Source organism: Hemitrygon akajei, chromosome 32, assembly GCF_048418815.1.
Source record: "Hemitrygon akajei chromosome 32, sHemAka1.3, whole genome shotgun sequence".
NCBI lineage: Eukaryota > Metazoa > Chordata > Chondrichthyes > Myliobatiformes > Dasyatidae > Hemitrygon > Hemitrygon akajei.
In genome coordinates this window covers 31,385,335-31,393,791 of record NC_133155.1, presented here as the reverse complement: position 1 = coordinate 31,393,791, position 8,457 = coordinate 31,385,335, and the positions used below count along the sequence as shown (strand labels likewise).

The window sequence follows — 8,457 nt, the reverse complement described above, 5'->3', positions numbered from 1 at the left end:
ACAGTTACCTATTAGTGGAAGTTGAAAGGAAGCTATTAACCTTGATAGGATATTGACAGAGTGGCAGGCAAACAGTGTGTGGGGATATTGTACAGATAATTGGTTGTTAGATGAGTGGTGTTCCTCAGAATTAATTTTCCTGCCTTTAATTAATCACCATAATTTAATTTTAACGAATGATAGAAGAGAACGATGCATATCCTGCGTTGCCAATAACCCTTAGATAAGTGCTGTAAATGACAGGAGTAAGTTATATAAAAAATCAACAGATGTATCAAAGCCACAGCTAATAGGTTTCTCTATGGTCAAATGTGAAATCATTCACTTTAAGTCTTAAAAGAATGCACCGGTGTAAGTCCTAAATGGTAGAAAGCTAAAAACAGGGACATTAAAATATTATGAGCCTGTAAAAAGTAATCAAGATTTTTGCTGGAATTCTGCCTTTGTATCTCAAGGACTGTACTACAAGGGAATTTAAATTAATCTGCAGCTCTAGAAAGTAGTCGATATAAAATAGCTGGAATACTCCGGTTGGTTAGGTCCACTACAGTTTAGTAAAAGTATATTGTTAAAACTATAAGTCATAGGAGCAGAATTAAGCTATTCGGCCCATCGACTCTGTTCTGCCAATCAATCTTATTGTTCTTAGAATCAGGTTTACTATCATTGACATATGTTGTGAAATTTGTTGAAATTTCTTGAAGCGTTCGAAGCATTTCCATGATTTATCAGAATGCCACACGGAATCAATATTACAGGGAGAAATTATAAAAAATCTAGGATTATATTTTCCAAAAAGGTGTAATTTAAACAAACCTTCTGAGATAGTAATTGAAGTTTATTGGGTAAATGGGGTGAAATTACTTCAGTGGATTGGCATATCTAGGACTGTGTCCCATAGACCCCTTTTCCATCCACATTCGAGGACCCCTACCATCCAGGCCATGCTCTCTTCTCACTGCTGCCAGAGGAGGAGGTGGAGGAGCCTCAGATCCCCCACCACCAGGTTCAGGAACAGATATTACCCTTCAATCATCAGGCTCCTGATTTGATAACTGCACTCACCTCAACACTGAACTGATTCCACAACCGATGGACCCACTCTCATGTTCTCAATATTATTTTTCTGTATTCGTACAGTTTGTCTTCTTTTGCATATTAGTTATTTGTCAGTCTTCGTGCGTAGCTTTTTATTGATTTTATTGCATTTCTTTGTTCTACTGTGAATGCCTGCAAGAAAATGACTCTCAGGTTACTATATAGTGACATATACACAGGCCAATTATAAAGTCACTTTGAACTTTGAACTTTTCAGCAGTGCTGATGCAAAGAAAATAGTTAACACACAGGACGGTAGCAGCTTGGAGCTCTATGGATTCTAAATCGATTGTTAATTTTAAAATTGAGTTTAAATTTAGTTGACTAAGGTTATTTGGGGATATGTGGGAAAGGCAGGCATCTGGAGTTGGGTTACATGTTACCACCGATCTCCACTTTAACAGTAACAGACTTAAGAGAAGCTTACAGGCTTCTTGGTGTCCAGTGATGAGGACTGTAAGCGATTTCTGAAAGACACAGTCTGGTAGAATGAGTAAACAGTAGCAGCTGCAAATTAATGACGGTGAGTTGTTGAATTTAGTGGAAAACACGAGGATATGCAGCAATTTACCTCACAGTGTAAATATAAAAGAGCCCCAGGAAGAATGAGACCTGAAGACGTTTACATATTAATCTTTGGAAGTGTTATTCATTAACAAAATGTGTGGAATGGTGAGGAAGGAAGCAAGAAAGCTTTGTAAAGCTTTGTAAATCACCGGCTAAGCCTCAGCGGAGTATTGCATTCAATTCTGGATGCTGCCCTGTAGGAGGAATGTCAAAGGTTTGCGAGGGCGTGGAGGAGCTTTATACTGAGATGGTACTAGATGTGAGGGACTACAGTTATGTGGACAGACTAGAAATGAAGATCTTCTAATCAGAAGGGAAGTGAAAGAGAAGATTTCAACATGTCAGCACAGAGATTATAAACCATTTACTTATTCTCTGCTGTATTACTCCATGATTCCATGTGGTGTTTGCTGTAGCATGGTGAAATACACCAACTTACCGGAGAAATGGAAGCTCCCACAGGCAGTGAGATAAAGATCACAATGACTTTTCAGTAATGTTAGTTAAGGTAATAATATTACCAGGAGAATGAATATCGCTACCTTACATTTCTTTAAAATTGATGGCATTATTCACTCACACAAAATGCTGGAGGAACTCAGCAGGCCAGGCAGCGTCTATGGAAAACAGTACAGTCGACATTTTGGAGTGAGACCCTTCATCAAGATGGGGTTCCTCCAGCAATTTGTGTGGGTTGCTCTGATTTCCAGCATCTGCAGATTTTCTCTTGTTTGTGCATTATCAACTCACCATTTTGTCAGCCCTTTCTGGTAATATAACAATGTTTTCAGAGTTAGGCTTTTTCCGTCTTATGGTTTTTATATTTTGTACTTTCGCCTGTTCTTTCTCATTGTTTTGTGCAGGGGTAGGGGATTTGGGGGGGGGGGAATGTTCTTGTTGCATTTTGTGCGGTGGGGGGAGGTGGGTCTGGGGCTGGTTTGGTGATCATGCTGCTGTTCTTTTTTTTGTGCGGGGGGGGGTTGATCTTTTCCTTTGAACTGACTTCCATGGTTTTCTTTGTTTCGTGGCTAGTTGGAGAAGACAAATCTCAGAGACATATATAACCATATAACAATTACAGCACGGAAACAGGCCATCTCGGCCCTTCTAGTCCATGCCGAACACTTATTCTCACCTAGTCTCACCTACCTGCACTCAGCCCATAACCCTCCATTCCTTTCCTGTCCATATACCTATCCAATTTTACTTTAAATGACAATACCGAACCTGCCTCTACCACTTCTACTGGAAGCTTGTTCCACGCAGCTACCACTCTGAGTAAAGAAGTTCTCCCTCGTGTTACTCCTAAACTTTTGCCCCCTAACTCTCAACTCATGTCCTCTTGTTTGAATCTCCCCTACTTTCAATGGAAAAAAGCCTATCCACGTCAACTCTATCTATCCCCTCATAATTTTAAATACCTCTATCAAGTCCCCCCTCAACCTTCTACGCTCCAAAGAATAAAGACCTAACTTGTTCAACCTTTCTCTGTAACTTAGGTGCTGAAACCCAGGTAACATTCTAGTAAGTCTCCTTTGTACTCTCTCTATTTTGTTGACATCTTTCCTATAATTCGGTGACCAGAATATATACTGTATATTGTATATACATTGATAATTAAATTTGAATTTTTGAAATTCTAGGCCTTTCAACCATTTCCCTGCCATTATCCTAGCAACAATTACAATCAGCAAAATTCCCACATTGTGAATCTCACACCTATTCAGCCTCTCCAGCCTATGTGGAAAGGGTGATCTCCCCTCTATCAAGGCTGGAGTAGAGGTGGGAGATCACATACGCAGCTCTGAAGCTGATATGCATGGCAAAATGGAGTCACAAGCGAGACTGCAGATGCAGGAAAATCTGGATCAACACACACACAAATCACGAGTAACACACACAAAGTTCAGGAGGAACTCTGCAGGTCAGTTGACGTTTCTGGCCGAGACCCTTCTTCAGGACTGGAAAGGAAGGGGGAAGATGCCAGAGTAAAAAGGTGGGGGGAGGGGAATGAGCTCTGGCTTGAAGGTGATAGGTGAAGCCAGGTGCGTGGGAAAGGTAAAGGTCTGGAGGAGAAGAAATCTGATAGGAGAGGAGAGTGGACCATGGGAGAAAGTGAAGAAGGAGAGGCAGCAGGGGGAGGTGATAGGTAGGTGAGAAGAGGAAAGAGGCCAGGGTGGGGAATAGAAGAAGAGGGGAGGGGGGAGGGAACATTTACCAGAAGGAGAAATCAGTATTCATACCATCATGTTGGAGGCTACCCGGATGGTGTATGAGATGCTCCTTCGCCACCCTGTGAAGGGCTTCATTGTGGGAAAAGAGGAAACCACGGACCAACATGGCAGAACGGGACAGGGAGAGAAACTAACATGGTTGGCCACCAGAAAATTCTGTTTTTGGTGTATGGAGCAAAGGTGCTCGACAAAGCTTAAGTCGGGCCTCGGCAATGTAGAGGAGGCCGCGTTGGGAGCACTGGATACAATAGACAACCCCAACAGATTGATAGGTGAAGTGTTGCCTCATCTGGAAGGACTAGTTGGGGCCCTGGCTGGAGGTGAGGGAGGAGGTAAATGGGCAGGTGTAGCATTTCTGTTGCTTGCTGGAATATGTGCCAGGGGAGGGGGCAGATTAGTGGGGAGGGGCGAATGGACAAAGAAATCATGAGAGATCGAACCTCGCAGGAAGTTGGGGGGGAGGGGAAGGTAAAGACATGTTTGATGATAGGATCCTGTTGAAGGTAATGGAAGTTGTGGAGAATAATGTGGAGGTTCAGGGGGTGGTAGGTGAGAAGAAGAGGAACTCTATCCCGGTTGAGGTGGCGGGATGATGGGAAAAACCATGGATCCAGCAGATTCTGCAGAGGAAACCAAACAGTTGATGTATCAGGTCAAGCCCCTTCATCAGCACCCTTCAAACATTTTGCTGCGTAGATGCTGCCTGACCCATTGGGAGCCTCCAGCATTTTTTGTGTGCTAATGCACGGTGAAATGAAATCCATTGTAAATGGGCTCCATTGGGCGAAAGGCTCCACTGCTGGCAAGCGACTTGGCATAGAGGCACTTTGCTAATGGATGCATTAGCGTTAGATCTGCCGCAACTGATTGCACATGTCGCTGGAGGTTTCGACATATAATTTCTTGCCCCTAACAGGCTTGTCAAATGTTCTTACATCACACAACCAATGTTAAAATGACTTGGATCATACTTGTCTTTGGGCAGTGGTTCATAATAACTCATCTGGACTACATCCATCACAGAGGACAGAATCTCTTTGGCATCTGCATCTGACCCCTGCAGTGCAGAACTTTGTAAGTGCTTAAGACGTATGAGCAGAATTAGGCCATTTGGCTATTTGTATCTGCTCTGCCGTTCTTCCCCTCCACCATCAGGTTTCTGAATGCTCCATGAACCTACAAGCACTATCTCACTATTTTGCTCTCTTTTAGCACTGTTCATTATTTTAATATTTCTTATTGTCACTTACAGCATTTTTTATGTATTGCATTGTACTGCTGCTGCAAAACAACAAATTTCACAAGTGTCAGTAATAATAAACCTGAGTCTACATCGGCCCAGGTTGGAGGAAGGTCAATGAAATGATTTAAAATTTGCTTCAGAACCTTCTTCTTCGTGGCCAACAACTGTCTTTAACAGTCAGCTTTGCAATGCAGGAGACACAGCAGCCAGCTTACTTGCAGCTAGATGTTCCAAACAGCAGAAAAAAATGTTAGCCCCACAATGCCAGGGTAGGCTAACTGGTCACTGTGAATTGTCCCGTGATTAGGTTAGGGCTAATTGGAGTTGCTGGGGTGGGGTGGTTCAAAGAGCGAAGTAAAATAAAATCATACTCAACATGCCTCGAGCACACAACATGCACAAGCCCCTCAGGCCTACAAACTTTGTGTTCGCGCAGCTTACTACATCTTCAAGATCTCACTGTTGTAGCAGTCCCATGAGAGTGAGCAGTCTACCAGAGACAGTGCGCGTTGCAGCCTGGTACATGGATTGTTTGATGGCTTTCTAGCAGCTCACACTTTCAAAAGCTGTTCTTCAACAGCCTCTAATTGTCTGATCACACACGTTAGGGAATTCAAATACAATTGATTATTTAAAAATGATTTAAAAGTTATAAGTTGCTCATAATACATCATATTGCTGTTAATGTAATGGAAATTAAAAAAGAAATAAACAAAAACCTAACCTTCAGCTTGTTCTTCAGAGGAGGTGCCAGATATAATGTGAATCAGCCACTTGGCTCAAGATGACCCAGATTGCACAGGGACTCAGACCAGCCATAGAACAGGAAGTCAGATGCACCATGCCAGGCCTCCAGATCGCAAATATCACTCCAATCTTAAAGGAGGAAGGGATGAGGAATTGGGAATATAAAAAAATCATTTTGAACCTATGTAACCTCTGGCTAAAAGAATCATTGGGACTGAATAGGAATTTTTGAACTGAAGTAAACTCTGTCTTCAGCAGTTAGCTAAAGTTGGCTTATACTAGTTCTCTCTCAGTTTGCAGAGACATTGAGAGTTTGATAACATTGTACCCTGTACCCTCGTTTGAGTAGGAGAAGAGGACTCACTGATAAGGACAGGAATGAACATCTAACTGTAATTAAGTCAGGGCCTAGCAAAGGGAATAACTGATAAGGACTGGACAGCACATCCATCTGTAATTAAGCCTTGATCTAGCAGATTCTCTTATCTGTAACTCAGTTTCGCACCAACAGACTTGGTGGGCGTACCAGTTCAAATGACATCTTGCAACAGTAACGTATGGGGCTTACTATGCATAAATATACGGCTGTAACTGGAGAGAGTGGGTCCACTTGTCGGATGGTGGCAGTACTTACGTGCCTTCCCTTTGACAACTGGGTCTCAAACTCCTGCAGGAGGGTGCGTAATAAACTGTAGTAACTATAAGAAGCTGGCCTCCTGAGTTTTATTCAGATTCTACTTTAACAGGGAGGCAAAAGATAGGAAACTCTAGGCCAATTAACTGGACTTCAGTAGTTAAGATATTGGAGTCCATTATTGAGGATTGAGATTTCGGGTTACGTAGATAAAGTCAGCATGGGGAAACCTTGCCTGATAAAACAGTTGGAATTCTTTGAGGAAGAAGTAGGCAGGATAGACAAAGGACAGTCAGTGGGTGTTGTACACTTGGATTGTCAGGCGGCCTTTGACAAGGCACTGCATGAGTGTGCCCACTGGTGGCAAAAGTAGAAGACAAAGAGTTAGAATGACTAAACCTTCCTGACCAACCTCCCATGTGGGACCTTGTCAAGTGCCTTGCTTAAGTCTGTGTAGACAACATCCACTGCCTTGGCTTCATCCACTTCCCTGGTAACTTCCTCAATAAACTCTCTAAGATTAGTTAGATATAACCTACCACATACAAAGCCAAACTGACTATCTTTGATCAGTCCATGTCTGTCTAATTACTTATATATCCGGTCCCTTAGAATACCTTCAAATAACTTTCCCACAACTGATGGCGAAAATTTCCTGGTTTATGTTTGGAGCCTTTTTGAAACAGTAGAACAACATTGGCTATCCTCCAATCCACCGGTCCCTCTCCTGTTGCGAAGAATGATTTAAGTATCTCTGCTACGGCCCTGGCAATTTCTGCGTTTGCCTCCCATAGGGTCCAAGGGAACACCTTGTCAGGGCCTGAGGATTTATCCACTCTAATTTGCTCTCAGGACAGCAAACACCTCCTCCTCTGTAATCTGTACAGGGTCCATGAAGTTGGTGCTGCTTTGCCTCACTTCAGTCCATCTCCTGACATAACTCGAGCAAACCTTCCAAGATAGTAATAGATGTTTATGGGGCAAATGGAAAGAAATTACTTCAGTAGGTTGGAGTATCTAGGACTGTTTTCTACAGACCTCTTTTTTGTCCATATTTCTTTAGTTATGAGGCCCAAAACAGCTCACAATGCTCTGAATGTGGTCTAATCAATGCCTTATAAAGCCTCAGCATTACATTCTTACTCTTATACACTAGTCCTTTTGAAATGAACACTCGCCTTCCTTACTACCGACTCAACATACAAGCTGACCTTCAATGAATTCTGCTCTAGGACTCGCAAGACCCTTTGCACCTCCGAGTTCTGAAACGCACCCCCCCCCCCCGGTTAAAAGATAGCCTACACCTTCATTCCTGCCATCAACGGGCATAGCCATACACTTCCCAGTGCTGCATTCCATGTCACTTCTTTGGCCATTCTCCAAATCTGTCCAAATTCCTTTTGCAGACTTCCTGGGAACTTGACTACAAAGCCATCAATTCTGTCACCCCAGTCATTAGCATATAATGTGAAAAGTAGTGGATGCAAGCCCAATGCCTGTGGAATGCCACTAGTCACCAGCAGCCAGCCAGAAAAGGCCCCCTTCATTCCCACTCTTTGCTTCCTGCCAGCCAGCCAATCTTCTATCCATGCTGGTATATTTCCTGTAATACCCTTTACTTATATCTTTATTTAAGAACACCCAGGAAATTGAAACTGCTCCCCTTTTCCATTAATGCCCCCTCGATGAGGACTGATGTGTCTTCTCCTGACTTCCCCCTTCTGAAGTCCACAATCAATACCTTGGTCTTACTGACGTCGAGTAAGGTTGTCGTTCGGACCCCACTCAACCAACCGATCTCTCACTTCTACACAACTGTCGTCACCATTTGTGACCTTGCCAACAGTGACGCCATCAGTGAAGTTATAGATGGTGTTTGATCTGTGCCTCGCCACACAGGCATGAGTAGGGTGTGGAGAGAGTGACAAGTATCC

At 43.0% G+C, this 8,457-nt stretch overlaps 1 long non-coding RNA gene across 1 annotated transcript; it reads right to left on the bottom strand.

Annotated features, from left to right (window-relative positions):
• Positions 1 to 953: 953 nt before the first annotated feature.
• Positions 954 to 8,344, bottom strand: LOC140719821 (uncharacterized). The gene is made up of 3 exons (XR_012097012.1): positions 8,265 to 8,344; positions 5,867 to 6,018; positions 954 to 1,230 (listed from the first exon to the last, which is right to left on the bottom strand). It is a non-coding gene; the product is annotated as an uncharacterized lncRNA (long non-coding RNA).
• Between the last annotated feature and the right edge of the window lie 113 nt (positions 8,345 to 8,457).